The sequence below is a fragment of the Condylura cristata genome, unplaced genomic scaffold, assembly GCF_000260355.1.
Source record: "Condylura cristata isolate star-nosed mole 26May11 unplaced genomic scaffold, ConCri1.0 scaffold00011, whole genome shotgun sequence".
In the NCBI taxonomy this organism is placed as follows: Eukaryota; Metazoa; Chordata; class Mammalia; order Eulipotyphla; family Talpidae; genus Condylura; species Condylura cristata.
Window position 1 is genome coordinate 14,208,349 of NW_004567112.1, and position 24,979 is coordinate 14,233,327.

Sequence of the window (24,979 nt, forward strand, 5' to 3'; positions counted from 1 at the left end):
TTGATCCCTCACCAGGGAGCTGACCCACATGTTGGGGCAGACCAGACCTCTCCAGTCTGGCCTACTGCTCCCTGTAGTGTATGTCAGTAAATCTGCCTGTTCCTGCTCTCCACTCTGTCTCTGATGAAATCTCTTACCCTCCTCCCTCCACCCCATCCTGCAATTCTGACCTATACCCTAGTTCTTCTATGCAAAAATAAACAAAATTTTAAATATAAATAAATTACTAGGGGAAAACAAGCTTCTTTATCAAGTTACTTTCAGCTGCTCAGTTGCAAGTAACCAAAAAATAAGTTGATTGAAAGCTTATTAAAACAATAAAAGTGGTTTTATTGACTCATATAAGTACTTCTTTCACAGTAAGGATAGATCTCCTGGGACTCTTGATCCCTGTTCTTTTGCCATATTCCAAAGATCCTATTTCTGTCCATCATTTTAATGGTTCTTCAAGGTACCTGCTTCATTCTCTGGTTGATTTCCTTCATGATCTCAAGATGGGTTTCCAGAGTTAGAAACTTTGTTATTTTCATGTGATGTGAAAAAGACAATAATTTTATCCCAGGACGCTTAAATTCTAAGCTTCACCCTCATGTCACTGTGACCAGGAACATTAAATAGGCTGAATGACTTACATGGAGTCCTGAATTTCACCCAGGAGCTAGGGAGGGAGATGGACTCCTGAGTCCCACACAATTTCCCCAACAGATTTTAGATCTGACTGAAAGGTAAATTGGCAGTTGTTTAGAAGGTCACAAAAAAAAATGTCTATCTTATCTCACATGATTGTGATGATATATAAAAAACAATATCTGAATATTATCAGTTGAGCTGTAAATTAGAGTTGCTAAAAATGTCAGTAGTGGGGCCCTCCCTGGTGGCACAGCGGGTTAAAGCCACAGCACTAAGAAGCTAAAGCCACTACAGTATGAGTTCAATCCCCAGTCTGGGAGGTGACCCGCCCGGCTCCACCCCTCAGCAGTGTACTTCATCAGTCAGCCCGTTCTGCTCCCACTCTGTCTCTGGTGAATCTCCTCACTGCCCCTGCACCTCTGGCCTGTACACCAGTTTTGTATGCATCAATTTTTGAAAAATGTAGGTAGTGGTTGTTAGCATCCCATTTGCCTTGGCAAGAGTATCTCATGAGGTTCTGTCTCTTGGCTTTAATGCAGAGCAAGAGTTCACTTTGCAAAATAGCCTCAAGACCTTTTATTCTTCCCTTTGGTTTTCAGTAAGAGTCGTTGCCTTGTTTGTGGCCATGTTTGTGACCATGCATCTCCAGCAGAAGTCTGTGAGACGTTCCATGTACTTGTGCTGAAAGGGCCGGGCATGTGTCCCTCTGGGCAGGATTGATGTTGCCAGAAACAGCTGTTACCTCTCAGCTGCTGCTAGTCAGTTAAAGGGACGAAGATACTGTTAGTACAGGATCGGCCAGTTTTTAACAGAACCACAGCACACATGGGCCATTCTGCTCTCGATGGGACTTTTTAATTATGTGCCTCACAAGAGGAAATACAGTAATTCCACATAAAGAATTAGTCTCACCTAAAAATAACTTGAACCCTGTTATCAGCATCTTAAGACCTTAAAACAATTTGGCAAGTATTGTTGACTTTTTGGCCATCAAATGTGATTTGTTGCATGATACCACTTCTAAATCTCAGTTTCCATGCCATGAAATTAATAGATGTAGCAAGTTTGATTTTCATGTTCTGGTGTTTAGACCACAGATACCAAATGGAGTTGGACATGTCTTACCAAGTAATACGGTGGCCATTCCAGATAAAAACAGAGTTGGTCAGAGTACAGATAGTCTTTCAAATAAATGGAACTGAACAGATTGCAGTGAGGTTGGCCAATGTAAACATTTTTTTTCTTTTTCCCCAATAAAAAAACATAGGGTTTCATGTGCTAAGGCACAAATAGAGGAAAAATGCACTAATCCAGGGAAAAGAAACAGGTCAGCATTAATTCTAGCTTTGCTTTATAGCGATAAATGTGATTTTTTTAATGACTAATTGAATACATGACAAGAAATGACATTCCTGGAAAATAACTAGCAATTGAGAACATATCGCTACCTTGCAGAAACCCAGACTCATAGTAACTCATACTGAAGCAGAGACAAACAGCATGAGGATTAGTTAACTACAGCAATAACTCAGAGTGTTGTGAAATGACTAAGAAAAGAGTCTTCACTCTGCAAACTTTTGGGCACCGAGCTTCTTCACCAATCCAGCCTACATTTTGCTGGAAATTACAAGTGATGATGTGATGGGCAAGAAGTCATGCATATTTCATTCTTGTAGTTGATTAATTAAGTGCTCAAGGCAGAAACGGTGAAGAGGTGGGAAGTGACTTATATTGGATGTTGGCAGTATCTGTTTTTGATGGTAGATGTACATAGCCCTTCAAAGTATCACTTGGCTTCATAAGTTATACTCTGTCACCTGATGCCATGACTGGTACTGGGTCAGTAGTATGGGAGAGATGGTTCAGGGAAAACCTCAAGATTACAGAAATAAAAGGCATGTCATATGCAAGGCTGGGGAGAAGACCAAATGCTTGGAAACTCAGGCAGGAGGGTTTAACGCATTCTGTGTTGCTCTAGAAGGCACATTTAGAGCCATGTAGAGAAGTAATAAGGTGGTTGATTTCAGCACAATACAGAAAAGAACTTTCTACTATTGAGAACAGTTCAAAGAGTGACTCTAATCAGATCCTGATCAGTAAATGTGTTCCAACAATGACGGCCTTCCCTGGAGATGTTGATGATCAAGTGGAGTTGAACTGAAGAACCAGATAAGGACTTAAAGGGAAGTGGAAAATGTTATTACCCAGCTGTTGTAAATATACTTTGGGAGCATTTCTTTGGAATTTTGGAGATAAGGTATTTTCTGGTGTATTTCACAAGCATATTTCATAGAGGAGTTCTACAGCTATAGAAATTTCACAGGAAATCTTAGAATTCTAAGTTGCAAGCTATATGTGTGTGTGATCATATATATTGTCACATTTATACGATTAATTTGAAAGTAGTTTTTCTCTTTAATGAGAAGTGTTTTTTGTATGAGAGAAGCAAAATTAAGGGAGGAGCCATAGATCATAAGTCAGTAACAGGTAGCTAACCAAACTTAGTTGGAATCATAGAAAAGTGAGATTGTACCTGATAAAGTTGCAGCACAAATCCTGGTTCCCACCATCTTTGTTTACCCACCACCATCCTAGGCATTCACTTGACCCTTTCTCCCTTCCCTCCCTCTTATCCCCAGAAATCTGATTTCCTGGGTTAGTGTTGTGAGTTTTTATAAGCATTTTCCTTCAGTCTCCCTCTATGTCAGTATTGACTAGTTTGTCATTCTCATTTACTTCACTGCAACAGTTCCTTCAGCTGCTTCTGTTTTTTAGTAAGTGACAACGTTTCTTCTTTCCTGCTGACTGCGTGATATTCCTTAATTTGGGGTATGATATAGCCCTTGCTCCCTTAGTGAGCACTTAGGCTACTTGCATGTCTGAGCAATAGTACTGCAGAACACTTGTTAGTACAGAGCATAGTATTCTAGGTAGTCATGTTTTTTTGGACAGAAGCCCAAGGGTGGACTTGCTGAGTCATACAGTTTTCTATTTTTATTCTTTTGAGTAAATGCTGAGCCTTTTCCATAATGACTGCACCAGTTTCCTCACCCACCAACACTATCATTTGGTTGCTTTCTCCCTGTTCTCTCCAGCACTTCTTGTGGTCTTTTTAATGTGTATGTTTCTGGCAGGTGTGTGATAGCATCTCATTGCAGTGAACATTCCTCCATGTATCCATGGGCTATATCATCCGAAGGGTCTCTCTGGACTCCCCCTTCAGTGAATTCTGATATGCTTTTCACTTATTAATTGGCCTGCTTGTTTTTCATCAATTTGTAAATATTTGTATTTGTCAAATATATAGCTGGTCTATTAACTTGTTGATTATATATTTTTATGCATTCGTGTAGGTACATAGTGAAATTGCTAGATGATACAGAAAATATTTTCATTTTTGAGAAGACTTCACATTGCTTTCTATCAGGGCTAGATTCCTATTCCTGCCAACACTGCACAAAGGTTCAATTTTCTTCAGGTTCTACCTAATACTTTTTTTTAAGATTTATTTATTTACGCATACAGAACTGGGATACAGGCCAGAGGTTAGGACAATGAAAGGATTCACCAGAGACAGAGTGGGGAGCAGAACAGGTAGATCTACTGAAATACACTGCTGAGATCTGCTGTGCCACGTTGATCAGCTCCCTGGTTAGGGATCGAACTCGCACTGAAGTGGCTGCAGCCAGCTTTAACCTGTCTGCCACCAGGGGAGGGCCCCTAACCAAAACATTTTTCCTGGCCTTTTTTGATAGGGTCCAATCTCTCAGGTGTGAGATGATATTTCATTGTGGTTTTGGTTGTATCGCTCATTAGTGCATGTGGATGTGAATTACTCCCTTTGATAGCACAAACCAAGAAAGACTCTTACTCTTCATTGAGATGGGTCTGGTGGCAAATAGTTTTCTGTTTTTACTTGATAATATCTTTATCTTGCCTTTATTTTGAAAGCTAGTATATTTTAGTTTTGCTGAGCCTGCCTTCTGTCAGTAAAAATAGACTGTCGAGTCTCCCGTTAATTTTACATTTGTATAATTCAACTTTTAGTCCATATGACCATGTGATTCTGTATTCTTTATGACCCTATGTATTTTAATAAAACATTGTCATCATAATTTACTTTTGCTTTTTAAAGCATGATTCTCTGTAAGTATCTGAATATATTTAGAAGTATGGTTTGCATTCTATTTTGTCTCTTATATGTGACATTGGGGCTCTCTCAAACTGACAGATTTTGTTGCCTGTTTTATTGCTTTCTTATGGATCACACTTCACTGTTTGCATTAATTACTTTTTCCACTGAAGACTGGGTTTGCTAGGTATAGTATCGTAGCAACTGCATCCTTAGCCTCTCCAGTGTTTGTGACTTCTTGTTTGCATGTATATTTGTTTAAAGACATGACTATTTCAGTGAATTCCCCGCCCCCCTCTCCCCCCTAAATTTTAAGCCTCTGATGTTGCTTTTCAAAATGTGAAACTTTGGGCATGTACAGTCTCCCTGAGCAACCTGGCAAAGTGTGTCTCCCTTGATGCTTCCCTCAGCTGTTAGCCTCTTCTAATTGCTAAGTGACTGATGTTATTTTTGCAACAATACCCCAAGGCATAAATTGTTCCACAGTCTTATATGATTAAAATAAGACCCTTTACAGGGGCAGAATCTTGTCTTTGAGGCAGCTCTGACCCCTATGAAGACTGAACTTAATTATCTCTTTGCCTGGGTCTCCCTTTTATAGTTCTACCATAGTTTTTCTTTTTGGTATTGTCAAGAGCTCATTTATGTTAAACAATGACCTTAGGCAGCAACTTCCCCACAAATCCATCCATACAAGTCAGTACCGGGTATAGGCCTGAAGTGTGGCTATGAGGGGTAAGAGGACTCACCAGGAATAAAACAGGTGGATCAACTGAAATACACTGCTGAGGGAAGCAGCAGGTGAGACTGGAGAGGTCTGCTGAGCCATGTGGGTCACCTCCCTGGCTGGGGATTAGACTCATGTTTCAGTGATGATAGCAGTGTGATTTAGGCCCAGGGAGGCCCCATTAAAAATCAGTCTCACTGATTTCCTTTAAGATAATACCCCTGTCTTGATATTCTCCAGTTTTAACACTTAGATTTGCTTTCATTTATAATATTTGTGCTCACTTTCTTTCTCAACATGAAATTTGTATATATTTTTCAATTTGGTGATATTCTCAGTCACTGTTGTTTACAATATTGCTTTCTTGGATGTATCCTAGTTTTCTCTGAAATAATTTGAAACATTTTGGAGAACTTCGATGTCTTCATGTTTCCTAACCTCTTTATCATATTCTCTAGTCACTTCTCACATTTAGAAAGTGTTAGAATCATCTGCGGAGCTTATTAAAAGATAGTTTTCTGCTCCACATACCCTGGATCTCATATCCCATAAATCTAGGTTTGGACTCAAAATTTTTTCTTTAGTGAGTTTTCAGGGGATCCTGAACCTTCCAATGTAGGGATGACTCATTGAGATCTATTATTCTAGCTCTTCTGTGTATTGAATTTCATATGACTTCTTCAAATATATAGTTTATAAGTTCCTCTTCTCTGTGCCTCATGTGATATTTAACTACTGCATTTCAAATGTCAAAGTCTAGGCTTCATTTATAGAAATTGTTATTTTTAAAATATTTTAGCTGGTTTCTCACAGGCTGCTAGGTTGTTTATTTTCCTTTATATTTTAATGTTTTCCTCTATCTCATATAACATACTGATTCTAGAATCTATTTTGTAATGTCCTACTGTATCAGTTTCTGTGATACTAACTACTGGGTGTGCCACGTAAGTATACTAATGAATATAAGGTAGGACCATGTCTCTGAGTGTTTGGCAATTTTTTATGTCAGGTTATCTTTAGTGAAAATTACATTCCCAGGGGTGTTTTGTTCATGCTGTGTTAAAATAGTTTCTGTGTAACTGATATAATAGCATGTCTGCTTGGAGCTTTAAAATCTTAATAAGCCAGACATAGCAATATTTTTCATCGTGTATCATGCACGTGTGTGTGGTATAAATATGAAACTCAGTGAGGAAATGTTTTAACTTTACATCCCAAACTCCAGACAGGTAAGAGATTAGGAGAGTTTCCTATTCCTTTTTGCTGGAAAGAGCTTAGTTGTGTGAGTGTTTCAGGAGACCTAATTTTTTCTAATTCTGCCACAGAAGACCAAGATTTCAAAATTATACAGTATGAAAACTGAGTGGAGAACACACTTAGAACTAACCACAGCTAGAACCCTCAACTATTCATGGGGTCATCATAAAGATTTATTGCTCTTTCTCAGAAACGGATCTTTGCTTCGAGTCCAAAGGTTTCCCATTTACATTTCAGTTTTCAAGTGTAGAATGTATTTTCATTAAGGTTATGTTTATCAATTTTTGCACATGAACTTAGGGATTAACAAGTGAGCTGAGTTTCACACATTAGGAAGTGCATATTCACTTATAATCATATAATAACTATGTTCATCAACCAAATATGCACACTTGTGATTTGTACAGTTACTGTGTGTGTTCTATATTGTTTAAAGAAAGTATAAAAGAAGTGTCCTGGTGAATGTTCACAAAAAATATTGTCTTGTACTTTGACACTTTGTCTTCTGGATATCTTCTTCACCTCCTTGTCATAGCAGTCATTATTGCTGCAATGGAAACAACCAATTGCAAACTTTTCCTATTTATGAAGGCCAAACAAAGCTGAATCCACCTTTACTTTTGAGATGCAATAGAACTGACAAGAAATTGAACTGACAAATACATGCTCTGGTGCCATGTTGATGGACAGTTTCCCCATTCCACAGAAACAATCAGGGTGCAGACAGCCCCAACTGCCACATATTCTAAAACATACAGTAGTGCCTGGCATAGAGTGAATGTTCAATAATTAATTGTTGAGTGACTACATGAAACTTTTAAACTGACTTAAACCAAGAAGTGAATTGTGTTCTCTGCAATCATAAACTAAAATTCAGTATATTTATTCCCAGCCAGAGCCCTAGTCTGAGTTCCCTTCATAATGGAACCCCCTTATGATAAGTTTAGTTGACATACGATGATGGCAACGGTGGGCATATTCTGGGAAGCCTCAACTATTTGCTAGGCCTCCCATAACTTTCTGCTAGATGTATGTTCTTTCTAACAAGTGTCCTTTATGTTAAAAATAATACATATCCCTTTGTTCAAGTCTCAAGTAGTTAGATCATTATTTTCTAATTCCATAGAGAAGGTGAGCTATCTACAAGTGGACTAATTTGCTAATTATTAAGAGAGAAGGAAGGCCAGCACTATAAGAAAGGTTGACTCCACCCTCAAGTTCTTATCTTTCTCTTCCGGCAGTTTTGTTTCTAGGTAAGGAATAGGCAATTGATATGAGAGAAAAAAAAAAAAAAATCAATCTTCTCCAAGCTTTAACCCATTGCGCCACCAGGGAGGGCCCAGAATATTACCAGTTTTTTTTTGTTTTTTTTTTTTTAAGATTTATTTATTCATGTGGAACTGGGGTATAGGCCAGAGATGTGGAGGGTGAGAGGATTCACCAGAGACAGAGAGGGGAGCAGAACAGGCAGATCTACTGAAGTGCACTGCTGAGGGGAGCAGTGGGCGGGTCAGGAGAGGTCTGCTGCGCCATGTGGTCACATCCTGGGGTGGGTCGGGATAGAACTCATGCGGAAGTGGCTTTAGCTTCTCAGTGCTGTGCTTTAACCCGCTGCGCCACCAGGATGGTCCATATTACCAGTTTTTAATGATTATCCATATTCTAATTATTTGTGTAAATTTAATAAGCTTTTACATAGAAAATGAGGAGGCTAGATCATCTTTTCACCAGCTATATGTTAAATTAAAATCAATGTTTTTAAACGACTATTCTTCAATTCAAAGATTTTCTCCTTCCAGTTATTTCCAGCATGATTTAGGGACCACTTTAAGATAGCACATTGTTAATGTCCCTATTTGTCAACACTTATTCTAACACTGTGTTAGTACTTCCATTAGGCTCTGTGTTCCTTAAGAACAAGAGGCAAGTCAAATTTCCATATCCCTTGGAGCTAACACCATGCTGGGCATAACACCTATTTAAGACACATTAAAGGAATATGTGATGTGTCACCCTCAGCCAACTTGATTACTGAAATGCCTTGGATGACCCTAAGGCATGAAAAACCCTTTCCTCCTGAGATCTCCCCACCCCCACAATCCCACACTGTGGAAATCTGTAAAACATCTCGCTGCATAAATTGCATGAATTCACATTAATTTGGCCATAATAATAGTGCAGTGTAGCTAATTAAAAAATAAAATAACTGGAAAACTAGATCCTCAGTTAAAATACTCATATGATGTTTCTTAAAATGCTAAAGTAATCTGCCAAACACTACTGGGATACTTCAGATTTAATTGACTAGCAATTTTGTCCCCCCGATTTTTCTCTAAGAGCTGACAAAAGAGAATTGGAAATGCTACATTGACATTTGTCTCAGTTAGTGATACAGAATTATGCTCTTTCCCCAAAGTTGGTCCCATGGTTAGTTTCTTCTCTGCTACTTTGCCATGAATAAATAATTTCAGAGAGATAGGAGTGGGGGATATAGAGCAAACCCAAGGATTTTAGTGAATTCATACCCAAGTCAGGTATATCACTTCTGACCTCACTGTTTTATTATATAAATGAGTTGATCTTTCAGCTTTAAATATTTTATCTCCTTCAATTTTGAACCTCTTTCTGCTTATGATCCTCTACTTTCACACTATCACCACCAACAGGCCCAGCAGAATCCTGTAACTGAAAGGAATCCACTGGACCTATGATACAGAAGGAGAATCACAGGACACTGCTTCTGCATACAGGTTCTGGTGTCACTGGAATCCTGCATGGCTAAACTCTTCATGGGATGTAGGATTCTCATATAGCAGTGTGTTGTCAGAGTCTGTATAAGCTGATGGTGGGGAGAGATGGTAGAGGAGTGGTAAGATGTAGGAAGGAAAGGTAGTTTGATGGTCAACTAAGAATAATTTGTTATAACATAATTTAGATTATGTTTTAATCTAGAAATAATTAAATGCTTCAAGTGTCCCATGCACTGAGCTATGAATTTTCCGCAAATAAACTTTGGAGATAGGCATTATTTTTGCCCCATTATACACATGGCAAAATTGAGGTTCAGGGAGGTGAAATATGCCAAGTTCATGCTGATTTTTTTTTATTTTACAAAAGTTTATTTTTACATGATTTTGTACATTGTTTTTTCCATCTCAATTGTAATCCCCGTGGGTTGTTCATGCTGATTTTAAGTGCTGTGAATGGTAAACTCAAGTTGTCTGATTTCAGGGCCAACTTCATAATCATTGATCTATGCATAAAGAATGAATTTAACTGTTGGCTAATTAGAGACCAAGTTACTGACCAAAAAAACTCAGTTCATTTAATTTTAAACTATTTTATGTTAATAAATTTTAAAATTACAGAAAAATGCAGGTGGCCAGAGATATAATACATGTAAAATAAGGAAGAAATCAAGATTTGGGGACTGGACCCTAGAAAACAATTGGCTTTCTCCCACTGGCCATCTTAATGTCCCATAAACAGTTGAAATGTGTGTATTTTAAAAGTACAGTGTACTAATGTAACTGTAATTTAATCTAGCTATTTGAATTTCAGTGCAGTTAGGACTGCTTTAAAGGAACATGGTGTATTTTTAAAAGGATTGTTTTTACCTAGGTATTCTGTGATAAGTTTCCTTGATAACCAAGAAGCACATAGCCAGCAGTCTTTCTCCTCTTATATCAATATCTGTCATATCATATCTGGAATAATTAGCATCTGTGGTTGTGGATCCTTTTATTTCTTCCAGTGGGTTTAGGGGAAGTAAGAAGGAACATTGAAGTTTTCTTTTTCTTCCCCTTGTGATTTTTGAAAAGGAGTTAATTACTGATGTCCCCTTCTTTTAGGAAAAAAAAAAAAAATTGGTGCCTGGAAGGATATTACTACTCATTATTCTGGGACTTTAAGCAACTAATGTAAGCACATTGTTTATACCTGCATTAACATACAAGCATAAACTTGGATTGTTCCAAGCAAACCAGAGCACATAGCCATGATGTATAAAAAGATCATCAGTTTATGTGTATAGAATCACAGAAAAAGGTAATTCAGCAAATTTTATGGTAAGCAGATAGGAGGGGTGGGTTGGATAATATATTACACCTCAGAAATTTCTGGTTTGACTAAATAGGAAGCTCTAATTATCAGACACTAACTCTTTAAGCAGTCTTCCATCAATCCTTTTTATCTGTTGAATCATGAGTTTAACATTATATTTCATAAACTACTTAGGCAGAGACTATTCTGATTTGCAAGTAAGTGTAGCATCTTAAACTTTTATAATCAAGTTACATTGTGAAAATAAATGTAAGGATACTAATGTATTGCTATAAGAGGCTATGCTTCATTGGATTAGAGGACCAGACTTGCGATGCTCACTCTCCAATGTATATGAGCAATTAAATATTTGAGACTATTGGAAACCCATTATTTTCGTAAGGTATCTGGGTACTGGATTCTATGTTGGTGCTCAAAGGCATTCCCTTGCCTTGCTTAGATTGTCATTAAAATGTCACTGACGCTCAACTTTAATACTGACAGATAGAGCATCCTCTCAGCTGTCTTTGGCTGTGTTTGCTGTGATTTCCTACAATATCAACAAAGAGTTCATTGTATTCATACTGCCATCAGCTTTTCTAATTTGAAAGAATTCCAAACTTTATTAAGTTCATGTTGTTGTTTTTCTTTTTCTGGTTAGGAAATGGAATTGTAGAGCTCATGGGCTCTTAGGAACAAAGCCAAGAACAGCATTTAGACATACCCAGTTCTAGTTTAATCTGCTTATTGCTTTTGTGAACTTAAGGTGATTCCCATGAAAAAAAATTTAAAACACTTGATTCATGTATCACTCTTGCTTAAACATTTCCTTGCTGGGTTCATTTTTGTCATTGTAAATAAATCCTTCTCATGTCTTGGCTGAATGTACCAACTGCAGTCAAGTTCAAGGGACGTTTTCACTTGGGGTTGCATTTGGTTCACATAAGTAGGACTTATCTACCAGGCTGGATATCACATGAGATAGAAAATTCAAGAATTTGGCATATAATGGGTTATGATCATAAAATATAAGCAACACACTAAGAGGTATTTTCTGTAACAAGATCTAGAAAAAAAAAACTTGTCTGCTGCTTCTTTTGTAAATAAAGTTTTATCAGTCACTCATTTGTTTGCAGAGATAGCTTTCACTCCAAAGGAGTATAGTTGAATAGTTGTGATAAAATATGGTTGGAATGCACAGCCCAAGATGCTTCAAGTTTGATAGTTCAGAGTTTGCCAGTTCTTCCTCTAAAACAGTGAACATCACTTCTTATAATCTAGATTCTGTTGGTTATAGATTCTATTTCATTTTTCAAGATCTATAAAAAAAGCATTAGGCAATTTTAGGTTCATATGCTTTGTAGATAGACAACTTATTCAACGTCTTCCAAAACAATCAGTGGTGTTTTGTTGTTTACATAATTCTATGCCCTTGAATATTCATTTTTTCTGAAAACTGACAAGTAATTATAAATTGAAATGACATGTCTTACATAAACATGGATGGATGCATTTCTGCTTTAAATGAAAGAACCCGAAGATACAAATGTGTCTTTGATTTGTGAATTGACATTTGCAAGTCTTTAATGAAATATCTATGAGAAGAATATGGGAGAAATCAACATCTGCTTTGAAATTACTCTTGAGATTTTGTGCCTACTCTGGTACTTAGTGAAGATGCTGAAGTAATAGAATTTTTGTGAATAGTCATAGAATTAACCTTGCAGTAAGTTGACAAGTTAGATTATATCTTGAGAAATCTCTAAGCAAATCTAATAAACCTCCTGGCAACATTTATAAAGTTGACTTAATTTTGTTAGGTGCATTTCAACACTTGGCCCAATCATGTTCTAAACAACAGTATCAGAAAATTTACTCTTGGTTCTTTTCTTCCAATTTTTTCTAAGAATATCAGGATTTCAAGGGCACTTTTATTTGTTGTCATTTAGAGCATAGTAGTCATCATGTCACAAATTTCTGCAATGATTAATCACTCGCATTATGAAATAATCCTTTCACCATACTTATGAGTCAATACTATAGTCACTTTTTTAATCTCTTTCACTAGACTGTAAATTTCACAGAACTAGGCACCACATATATACTCTTCACCATTGTGGGCTTATACTTAATCAGCATGTTTCTGGATGACTATTTAACGCCAGAAGAGCTGTGCTAATTCTGAAAAAGAACTTTATGAAAACAATCACATTGCAGTCCTCCAAGAGTTTACATTTCAGTTCCTAGAACAGAACTGAGTATATAAAAATTGCTTAGAGATATTCATTGCAAGAATGAATGACTGAACATTAAAATTGTGTATTAAATCATAAAGAATAAGTTAATTTTAGTTCATCGCTACAGATATCCTATCTTCTTAAGTAAGACTATAAGCAATAAAGAGAAAACTCTCAGAACTATTGGGTGGGTCAAAGCTAACCCAGTATTGAAAAGAGAACACCTTAAACATGTACGTGATTGTCAAAAAAAGGATTGACTTGAATTTCCATCTGGATTTTTTTTTTTAAAGTAAAAATGTATGTGTGTTGAGTTTATATCAGGGTCTTACAGTGGTCAGTAAGAATCCAGGTAATAAGGATCCCCTGGAAGGAGAAACTGTTTTCTTCTCTCTCCTTCATGCCTTCTTCCCGGCCACATTGTTTTCTGTTTTCTATTCATGTTGTAGGTTTCTGCCTCTGGATTATTGTGGTTTTCCTAAAACATTGTTCCTCAAGGAACCCATGTGATTTTCTTTCTAAACACCTTTTGCTAGATTTTGCTTTGTTCATGCTACCTTTTCTGAGTTTTTTGTCCTCCCCTTTGAAAAATTCCCACCTCTCCCCATGTACACTATTCCATTTTTCTACTGCTTCATTCTATCATAAACCCACCTACCTACTTAATCTAACTACCACTATCATTTATGTTTATTTTCTTTAGTGAACAACACTACAGTTTCAGTAAGTGTCATTTTCATACATTATACAGAGTAAAGTGACATTAATTGGGTGAAAAAATGGAGAATGTGTAGGAAAAAAATACAGATATATTTCTAAAATTTGCAGAACTAGTGAGTATAGGATATCCTCAAGTAAGACTATTGGAAATAAAGAGAATACTCTCAGAACTAGCTAACCCAGTATTGAAAAATGTTTCTAACATTTGCAAAACTAGTGAGTAATGATGCAATCTAGTCTGTTTCTTAGTAAAGGACTACTCTGAATAAATGAAAGTCAATGGATGCAAAAGCCCATGCAGTAATTATTTCTAAATATTTGGTAATTCATCTCTGTAATATTTGCATATTGCTATGTGCAAGTGTACTTCTTATACTCTCTCAAGATCTTAGGATATGATCTTTTTACCTAATCCCCAAATTTCAATTGGTGGTGCTCATTCGGGTTCTGACTCAACATTGCCCGGCATTGAGATAGGGGAAAGCAAATAGATACAGCCCTTTGGCTTGTTCCTGTCTCAATGCAGAAGTCATTGCAAGCATCTATTCAATTTTATCAATTCAGGTACTAAGACGTTCTTAGCCATGTTCCTGTAAAATGATCTGAAAATCATTAACCTTCACAGCCAACTTTACCAATCCTAGGACCAACACCACAGGTAAACAAATAAAACACCTCGTCCGTGTTTCGTCATATGGGGCTTAAATTAAAAAACAAAAACATCCTTACATCTCAGTATTTATGTGGAGTTATAGGAATTTTGTTGTGTAAAAAGAGATATCATTCCAAACTCAAAACCATTACTTGGCAATGTCATGATCACATGCAAAGAAGCATAGTACATTTCTACAACGTGACAATCGCTTTACAGACTGCAGTCCAGAGGAGTCTCATAAGTACAAGAGAAGTATATGACACTTATAGTGGGCTGTAATGCTAAAAATTTAGCCATGTATAAAGTGCTCTTGCTTTATTCTATATATTAATGAACCATGGCACATTTTCAGTAAAAAATATTTTATCCTGGACAGTAAAATACTAAAAGTTCGTGAAAAGGATATAATGTCTTCATTTGTTTTATAGCAGCAAAATTTTAAGAATTTTTTCTTAATAATTTGAATTTGCATCTTTGAGACTATAAGCCTATTCTGGAATGTTGTTGATTATGGAGTTAGATCTCCTTTGCAGGTTATGTATATTTTTATAGTACACAATTCACATCAATCATTGTTTATTTGTATATATAAGGGTACTATATTTCTGAATATTCCTTGGCAATTTTTCTTAATTAACTCTTTTGTGTGTGTGTGTTTTTCTTAGACACCCAGTGATTCATTAGCTTGGTGTTAGAACCCAAGGTTTATGTCAGAGCTCATGGTCATCAGCCCAATGCCAAGGAAATTCAGGACTTGTTGGCTCTGAGATACACTGTACAGGCAGAACAGTTTCCATAAGCTGCTTCATGTGTCCATAGAAGACAGGATTAAAAGAAGTAATTGGACAAAGTCCAGTCTGCAGATTTCCAATCTGAGTTTTGAGAGTAAATGTGTCATTGCAGTTCTTGAGGGCAGCTTATTGTTCTGTCTAGACTATATTTGGGATTGGTATGATAAATATTTTAGTCTAAGTGTAAAGATACAATGAATCCATTCTGTCATTTTTTTCCCATTTAGAAGTTGATATTGTTATCTTTAATCTTAAGACTAACTTTCCATCATCATAATTGATGATACTGGCTATCTTATTAAGTGTTATTTTTTGCTTAGTGGTATGTTGAGAACTTCATCATCACCTAATTTAGTCCAGGTACACTGAACAATGATCAGCCCAAGAGTAGAGTCACTTCAATGGCATCCTCAGTAAATTTAAGGTTGACTGACTTCTTGTTCTTTCCCTGAGTCTTGGCTCTAACTCCATTACTTTTATTTTATAAAGGTCATTCTGCTAATGTAGGTCATTTCTCCAAAACCATGGAAAAATAAATTCTCCATGGATTCATCAAAATCTAGAGTGATTTTGATCAGGAAGAAGCACTCTGAACTCATCATTTCTTTGAGTTTGTTACATTGTCACCAGGGAAGAAAAGAAACATGGCGGCCAATCATAATACAGCATTTAGTTATCGGAAAATACTGCCACATGTTTGAGATGACTCTTGTTTATTATCTGGGTGGCCTTTCTATAAGTCATCTCTACTTCTGCTTCTACAGTTCAGTAATAAACCAAACAGTTCCAAATTCCCATGTATAAAATGGATGACTAAAATAGAGGAAGCAGTAGGTTGATTAACATTGATTTCAGGAAAAGAAGTAAGTTCCATCTCAAAGGTTTTCTTATATCTGCTGCCTTCTAAGTGATGATATCCAAAATCAGTAGGGTCATTGTGAGCATGAAGCGTTGTTCTCCAGGAATAAGGGAAAAGTCTGTGGAGTCATTGAAATGACAGAGTAAGTTTGTTGCAGTGCCTTCCAGGGTGCTGCTTACCTTATTCCTCCAGAAAGTAGGAAGCCATCAGAATTTTACTATAGTTGCAGTTAAAATGAGACTTTCTCATGCTTTAAAGACTTTGAATAGATTAGGTTATCTGAGAAAACAGAGGCAAAACTATGTTACTGATTTGACTTGTAGGTACTTTGGAAAATTCTGGATTTATCTGAGGTGCAGAAATGTGATTTTTCCTTTGTGAGCTGGTATGTGGGCGATTCTCTGTTTATGACTGTGGCTTAATGGATATTTCTTGTATACTTTGGATAGTAACTCCATTCTACTTTATTAGTTTTTGTTATTCATATTACTCCATTTTTAACTTGCCTGCTTATTGCAGTAACACTGGTTCACATTGCTGTTTGTGTATTAAGTTACATTATAGCTCCCCAAGAGAATGCACGAACCAGATTTTGGCCATTGGGCACTCTTTCAATGCTTTCCTTTATTGCTTTGACATATCCCTAGCAAATACTCTCTCAGTTTTTGATCTCTGATTATCACCATTGTTCTAGTGTGAGTAGATGTGATGTTGACCTTCCTGTATTTTATAATGTGACATAACTTTGTAGGTTTGAATAATTTAGACCAAAGCAGATTCTTAAGCCTATTATTTTCTTTCTTTTTTTTTTTTTTAGTAAGTTTATTTTCACATATTTTTGTGTGCTTTTCCATCTCAGTTGCAATCCCCTCGGGTTTCCCATCACCAAATCACCCATCACCATAGTCCAGTGCATTTCCCTCCCCCCACTGTTTTTGATCCCATTCCCCACTCCTCCCCCACAAAATGTCTCTAGTATATAGCTGTTCATCATTATCATTATTTTGTCACCTGTTCCACTATATTCCTGCTATGAGAGAAACCATCTAGTATTTTTCCTTTTCTTTCTTGCTTATTTCACTAAGCACGATCTTTTCCTGCTCCATCCATGTTGCTGCAAAAGACATGTGTTTCTTTTTTTTGGTTGTTGAGTAATATTTCACTGTGTATATGTACCACATCTTTTTAATACAGTCATCCATTTCTGGGCATTTGGACTGCTTTCATGTCTTTCCAGTTGTGAATGAAGCAACAGTAAACATGGGGGTGCAGGTATCTTTTTGAATCATTGTTTTTGTGTCTTTTGGGTAGGTACCTAGGAGTGGGATTGCTGGGTTTTAGGGAAGCTCCATGTTAAGCAGTTTGAGGAGCCTCCAAACAGTTTTCCATAGTGGTTGTACTAGTTTGTATTCCCACCAGCAGTGCAGGATAGTTCCTTTTTCTCCACATCCTAGCTAACATTTGTTGTTGCTAGTTATTTGAAGATGTGCCATTCTCATTGGGGTGAGGTGATATCTCATTGTATGTGTGTGTTTTTTTTTTTTAAAGATTTATTTATTTATTTGGGGTACAGGCCAGAGGCTCAGGGGCGGTGAGAGGCTTCACCAGAGACAGAGTGGGGAACAGAACAGGCAGATCGAGGAAGTACACAGCTGAGGGGAGAGCTGGTGGGTCAGGAGAGGTCTGCCACACCATGTGGTCACCTCCGGGGCAGGCGGGAATCAAACTCATGCGGAAGCAGCTTTAGATTCTCAGTGCTGTGCTTTAACCTGCTGTGCCACCAGGGAGGGCCTATCTCATTGTGGTTTTAATTTGCATCTCCTTTATCACAAGTGATGTTGAACATTTTTTCATATGAGCCTATTTTTTTAACACTTAAACCAAACAACCTTAAAGAAAACAAGTCCTTTGATCTTTGACATCTAAGGCATAAGTATTAAAACAAATTTTACCCCATTTTACACACATAAAAAAGATATATTCCATGAACTTTGAGGAATGCTAGTAACAACTCATAGCCTCTGAATGCAGAATCCTATTCTCATCCATAACACTGAGTAACAGATGTCCCCGGATCGATCATGGAAACAGTGTCATACCCATGTGCTCATTCTCAAGGTTGAATGAGGTGCCACAGCTTCCTCATCAAGAATGACTTCTTTCTACCTTGGTAGAACACTGGGAAAATTTGAATAACTAATTCAGAAATTCATTCCTGTATTTACTATTTCTGCAGAAGTTATCCACTATACCTCTTTGTAGACAGGTATATGGTGAAAAGGGTGAATCATGGCATGGGTTGGCACATAGCAAAAGCTGGAGGTAGGGAGACTAAGACATGTTCATTCTAATGCACAGGGTTTGGAAGGGGAAACTTTGGCTTGAGGCTGGAAGCATACATTATTGTAATACAGAGCTTGATAAGTAACTTCCTAGATTAGTGTTATTATCATCCCTGGGAAGACAAAGTCAGGATTGCAGAATTGCAACAAAAATGTCCAAGAAAAAAGATTGTTCATGGGAGATAATACATCTGTTTTCTCCTCCCTTTCTACCCCCCAAGGCCAGTGGTAATCTTGCTTAATTCAAATGCTAATCAGATTCTTAAAATTCTTAAAAGGCCACAAAATGGTGAACCAACAATTCTGACTCAGGTTTTACTGTAAAAAGCCAGATCAAACAAGTGAGTAGATTTAAAGGAAATGAAAGCATTAAGAAATCGATATAGTTGCAAGAGCTAAAATCCAAAGAGTGAATTATTTTCTAATGCACTATAGCATTATGTGGCAAAAAAAATCTTGAGATTTATGTACATCTTTTCACTTAAATGTGTTGCCTGTCCTTTGAGATTATGTTCTAAAGAGATCATTTTTAAGTATAATATTAACTGCAATTCTTATATTTTATTTTCACACTGTTAGAAGTCATTGGCAAATACATGAGTAAGGAAGGAAAGAATTAATGTTTTTTAACTGAATGTAGAACACGCACAGATACTTGATTTTAATTAACATTATGTATATCAGTTATGTATAAATAGTGTTTTATGGAACATCAAACTTGAAAAATGGCTTAAAATAAAAATTAAATGATTGGTAAGCTAGTGAGTTTTGGAATCACTGCCTTTGTATAATAAGGAATACTAAAAAGCTTCCCATTGAAGATAGTGGAACAGAAGGCATGGGTCTCTTTGGGTTGATACTGTATAGCTAGGTACTAAAGACTATTTCTAATAAACTTTGAAGTGAAAATTTTAATTGATAGCATAGGTCTCAGTGAGTAACTGGAGAGGTGGATTAAGGATCACTTTAAGTCCCATCTGTTTGATTTTAGTTTTGAAAATACTTAATGTATTCATCTAAGAAAAGCCCACAACAGATAATGAGAAAATAATAGTGTGGATTATTTAATGAATGTTCTGAAGAAAGCTGACTAAATATGAAAACCAAACCATTTCAAGCAATAAACATCAACATACTCCAAAATGATTTAGACAGAGCTTCCTTAACACCCCTTCATATAAGGGGAATAAAGTTGATGAACTACAGCATCATTTGTTTTTTAAAGAAACTTTATTATAAGTTTGAGATTTATAGAAAATTGTAAGTAGTACAGGGATTCCCCATTATCCCTCTACCCAGTTTCCCCAGTTATTAAAAATTCACATGAGTATGGCACATCTGTTACTTCTAATGAGCCAGCATGTATGCATTATTAGTATTTAGCATCATTCATAGATGACTTATAGTTCATGAATTTTTACCCCATGACATTATACTGTTTCCATTCCAATTTTAGTTGTCATATTCCCTTAGCCTTCTCAAAAATTCTCCAGAGTTTTGATGACTTTGACAGGTTTGAGTAATACTGGTCAGGTATTTGTAAAGTGATTCTGTTGGAATTTGTCTGATGTTATCCTCATGATTTGACTGGCTGTAGTTTTTTGTTTGTTTGTTTGTTTTTTAATTTTGGAAAACCACAGAATGCTATTTCATAAAATCTCAAGGATTCACACTAGTAACATAACTGTTAATGTTGGGCACCTGGACGAAGAAGCATTTCATTTCTCCCCTGTAAAGTTCTCATTTTACTCTTTGGAAAGATATTCCTATGTAGAACTCATGCTTTAAGAGTGAAGAGTTATCTCCTACTCCTTTAAGGTAGAGTATCTATTTAAAATTGGCTTAAAGGTTTTTCTCTGTTGTCCCATTTATTCATTGTAATTATAACATTATAAATTCAAGGATTTTTTTTTTACACTGGGTAGTAATTAAAAAATGCATTACTGATGTTGTTGTTCAAATTGCAATAATTGTGTTAATTGTATGCTCTTTTAGTTGACACATGTATTCCTTTGGCAAATACCCAACAATGTGGGATTTTTTTATTATTATTATTATTTTCTATTTCTATAAAAATCATCCAGTTCAAGAAACCCTCTTTCATTAGAGCATGACATTTGAAATCATATTCTGAATGCCAGATGTGCTTTACTTATATATATTTTACATCATTGTTCTTTTTTTTAACATTTCTTGCTCTCTTTTTTCAGATGTAGTCCCCATAGCATTTCCACAACCAATTCACCCATACTCCATCACCATAGTCCCATGCATTCCTCCTGCCCCTGCCTTGATGCATCTGCCTCCCCCTACATTGCAGAATGTCTCTGATTTATAGTTGTCTGTTTATTTTTGTTTTGTTATTTTTTACTGGTATTTTTTCTCTGACCCTTTATTTGGTTGTCCTATATTCTTTCTATAAGTGAATCTGTTACAGGGCACCCCAATGTGAATTGGGATGCCTGTCTGTGGGCCCTCACTTGCATGCTGAAGATTCAATCATATTATGGACACACACAAGCAGGTTAAATAATGCATTTATGTACAAAGAGAAAGGTAAAGGAACAACCCAGGGAAAGAGGGAGAGAAATACAAGTTAAACTAGGATGTCCTACCAGTTCTGCTGACTTGGACTCCACCAGCACCCTGAAAACTGATCGAGAGCCAAGTGACCAGCCGCAGACCACCAGGCCCAGAGAGCCCCAGAGCCCACATGTCCGGTTTTATCCTAACGTGAATACTCAGCTCTGCCCTCACGCCCCAGCATGCTTCTCCTTGTTATTGATGGGATTAGTAGTTCCAGTATCTGGAGTGGGGGTGGAGTCTGTACCTGTTACAAAACCATCCAGAGATTTTCTTTTTCTTTCTGACTTATTTCACTGAGCATGATCCCTTCTAGCTCCATCCATGTTGTTGCAAATGGCATCAGTTTCTCTTTTTGATTGCTGCATAGTATTCCATTATATATGTAACCACTCCTTTTTGATCCTGTCATCAATGGTTGTGTATTTGGGTTGTTTACAAGTTGTACCAATTGTAAATAATGTTGCAATAAGTATAGGGGTGCAGGTTCCTTTGAGTTATAGTTTTTGTGTCCTTTGGGTAGGTCACTAGGAGTAGAATTGCTGAGCCATATGCCAGTTCCATTTTTTTTTTTAAGATTTATTTATGCATACAGGGTTGGGGGTATAGGCCCTAGGTGCAAGGGCAGAGACAGAGTAAGAAGCAGAAGAGGCAGATCTATGAAGTACACTGCTGAGGGGAGTAGTGGGTGAGACAGGAGAGTTCTACTGTGCCATGCAGATCACCTCCGGGGCTGGGAATTGAACTGGCACTGAAGTGGCGTGGCTAGTTTGCAGTGCTCTTGCGCCACTAGAGAGGATGGCAGTTCCATTTTTAATAGTCTAAGGAATCTCCACACAGCTTTCCATAGTGGTTGGACCAGTTTGCATTCCCCATAGCAGTGTAGGAGTGCTCCTTTTTCACCATATTCTTGCCAACATTTGTTGTTGCTAGTTTTTTCCCTGATTATGAGGGGTGTTGAATTTTCTTTCATATGTCAGTTTTCCATTTGCATTTCTTCTTTAGAGAAGTATCCTTTAAGCTCTCTGCCCATTTCTGGATTCTTTACTTTGTTTTTGTTGAGTTGTGAGTTCTTTATATATTGCTGTGACCAATCCCTTATCAGTTGTGTGGAGTGCAAAAATCTCCAAATCAGTAAGGTATTTGGAAGCTTTTTAGTTTGATGTAATACCAGCTATTAACCTTTATTCTTATTATGAGAGATTTAATATATTAGAGTGCAAAAAAACATAAAAAGAATCAAATTCTAAAGGGATGCTAGCCATCTCTAGGCAGGAGAATGTCACTCTCCTGAGTTGATTCTTCTATCTAATAACCTGTGGGGAAACTAATCAGAGTTGATTTGCTTCTTTGAAGGAGATTCAGTCCAGATGTTGGACGTTGTATGAGTATAGGCATATCATTTCAGACCCTATAGTCATTAAAACAACTGTGAGGGTAATATGAAAAGCTTCATGCTATATATATAATAACATTGATGGTGTCATGTTAGCCACTGTTTTTCCTAGTATTGATGGCATATTTTATTTAATATAGTACTAGCAAGCTATTTTTCTGACCTAACTACTAGCTCATAAAAAGTATTTGCATATAAGCTAAAATGGAAAATTAGCAGTGCCAATGTTAAGTTTTATGCTAGTACTTCTATCTTCTAACTGTGCATTTTTTATTATTTTCATCTGGAAAGACAACCTTTCCTTAACCCTGTCACCGACTCTTAACAAATTTTGTGCAATATGGCTTTTACTCAAAAAAAAAAAAAATTCTTCTGTTGACATCTTGAGTGCCTTTACACTTCCCTATAAAAATAAATAGATATAACAGAGCTGTTATATGTGTGCCCATCTAACCCTGTACTCTGATGTTCTCTTGATCAACCATATTTTCTTAAACATTTTTTACAAAATTCTGGTTATAGAAACTGTTAATCCAGATCTTGTGGAGGAAAAAATGATTCCATGGTAACTAAATTTTGCAATGTCTATATTTAGAAAATTTTAAATAGATTCTTGCAATTGCTGATCTTTTGAGTAGTTTATTTGCAAGTGTGCATTATAAATTGCCAGGAGGAATCTATAGTGTGAAGAGATTTGACTTGTTTTCCTGTAGATTTCCTTTTGAAATTTTAATAGTTTCCCCCTAAGCATTTCTTCCAGCATTTCAAATATGGGTCTTTATGTCTTGTTAGGTTTTTTACCAGCAAAATCCTCTCATTGAAATTGATTCTCATATCATTTGTGTTTATCTCACTATACAGTAACTTCTGTAAAGAGTTCAGTTCTTTTCCTGTGGTGACTCTGTAAGGATAATCATTTTCTTTTTAACTTTCTTAAAATGCTAACCACCCTATTAAATTGATCCCTCCACCCCAATTCTCTTCTGCTTTCCCAAGTAAGCAATGAGTTGATAACTCATTAGTGAAGAATTTTCCAGCTCTTTTTTACATGTGAGTAGTGTGTTGTGTTAACTTATTCTGTACATATGAGTCAAATCAATTTGGCAGATAGATGTTGCCTTCAAGGTCTTGATGGGGAGGAAAGGAGAGAAGCCTACCTGAATTTTTCTCTATCCTTTCAGCATTTGTTGACAATGACATTTGCAAGGATTACTGAGTCAATGGTGATGGTTTTAGAGAAGAAATGGATTTGAATTTCATATGGTTCCATGATCAAACAAATTGACTAATTTGGATTAAGGCTAAATTCTCAATGAGGGCTTCATTTGCCCTCATAGAATTCCAATGTTCTGTCCACTTCAAAATGCATCCAGATAAAGAACCATTGTCACTCTGTGTATTTTACATTTGACAAGTGTAATCCTTCTCAAAAGGCTTCAACTGAAATCATTTATTTGCAAGGAAGCCCACAGTGTGACAACATTAAATTTGGGACAACTTTTTGTCCCTTTAAAATGATTTATTAAGCAAGAAAGTAAATAAGTCCGTGAATTAAAAAGTTCTAGTTTTTACTTTATCATTGACTAAATCCCAAATTTTAAGTGCATTTTTATCTCTGTCCATTGACACTTTTAAAAATAAACTCACAAATATGCAGTAGGTATATTATTGTGATGTGTCATTAGTCAAAATCTACTGTGCACTAATCATTTACTAACTGCCAGGGATAATTTGAAATATTTTGCATATGTTGTTTCATTTAATCATAACCAGTTTTGTTAAGTTAATAAGGAATATTATTCTTTGTCAGCACATGATGAGAAAGTAAATTAATTTGTCTTATGACACATAGTTTCTAAGGGACCAAAATAGGGCTAAAATCCATGTCGCCTTTTTCCATAATTTTAATATCAACTCATGGCTATAAAATTTAAAAATGAGTATAAAAGCATAAGCTCTGAATTAAAAGCCCCCAAATTCTAGACTGTTCTACAATCATTGTTTGATCATGACTAAATTGCTCCATTTAAATCTGCCCTCCAACAAAGGGTGAATCAGAAAGACACACATTTCATAGGGTGTTTGTAAACGTTGAAGATGTTTTTTCTCCTTCAGTGTGGAACTGAGTACACAATCAGTAATTGTTATCTGTTAACTCTATTCTTGTGATTATGTCAGGGAAGTTTCTCCAAATTAACTTGATTTCCCTTTGGAGAATTGTCAAAGCCTTACTTGTGAGAAAATACATCAATATGGTAAAAGTTTAGTGTATTTCAAGCCACAGACAAGATTTCCTGCAATAACATATTCTTTGAAATTATTCTTTAATTAATCTTTTCTTTTTCCTTTTTCAAAGGGATTGAAGTTCACTGAACCTCAAATTTCATTATCACCAGCTACTACATTCATGATCAACAAAGGCAAATATATTGTTCAAAAGTAATAATCTTATCAGCAAAGAAATACCATCCCTGTCCATTCTGTTAACTATAGAGGTCACCTCCTACTTGTGTGATAACACTCTGCCTTTTTGCAATCAACCTCACAACCCACAACACCAAATCAAGACTTTTACTGATAGAATGGAGGGTCTGATTTGTGAGATGAGT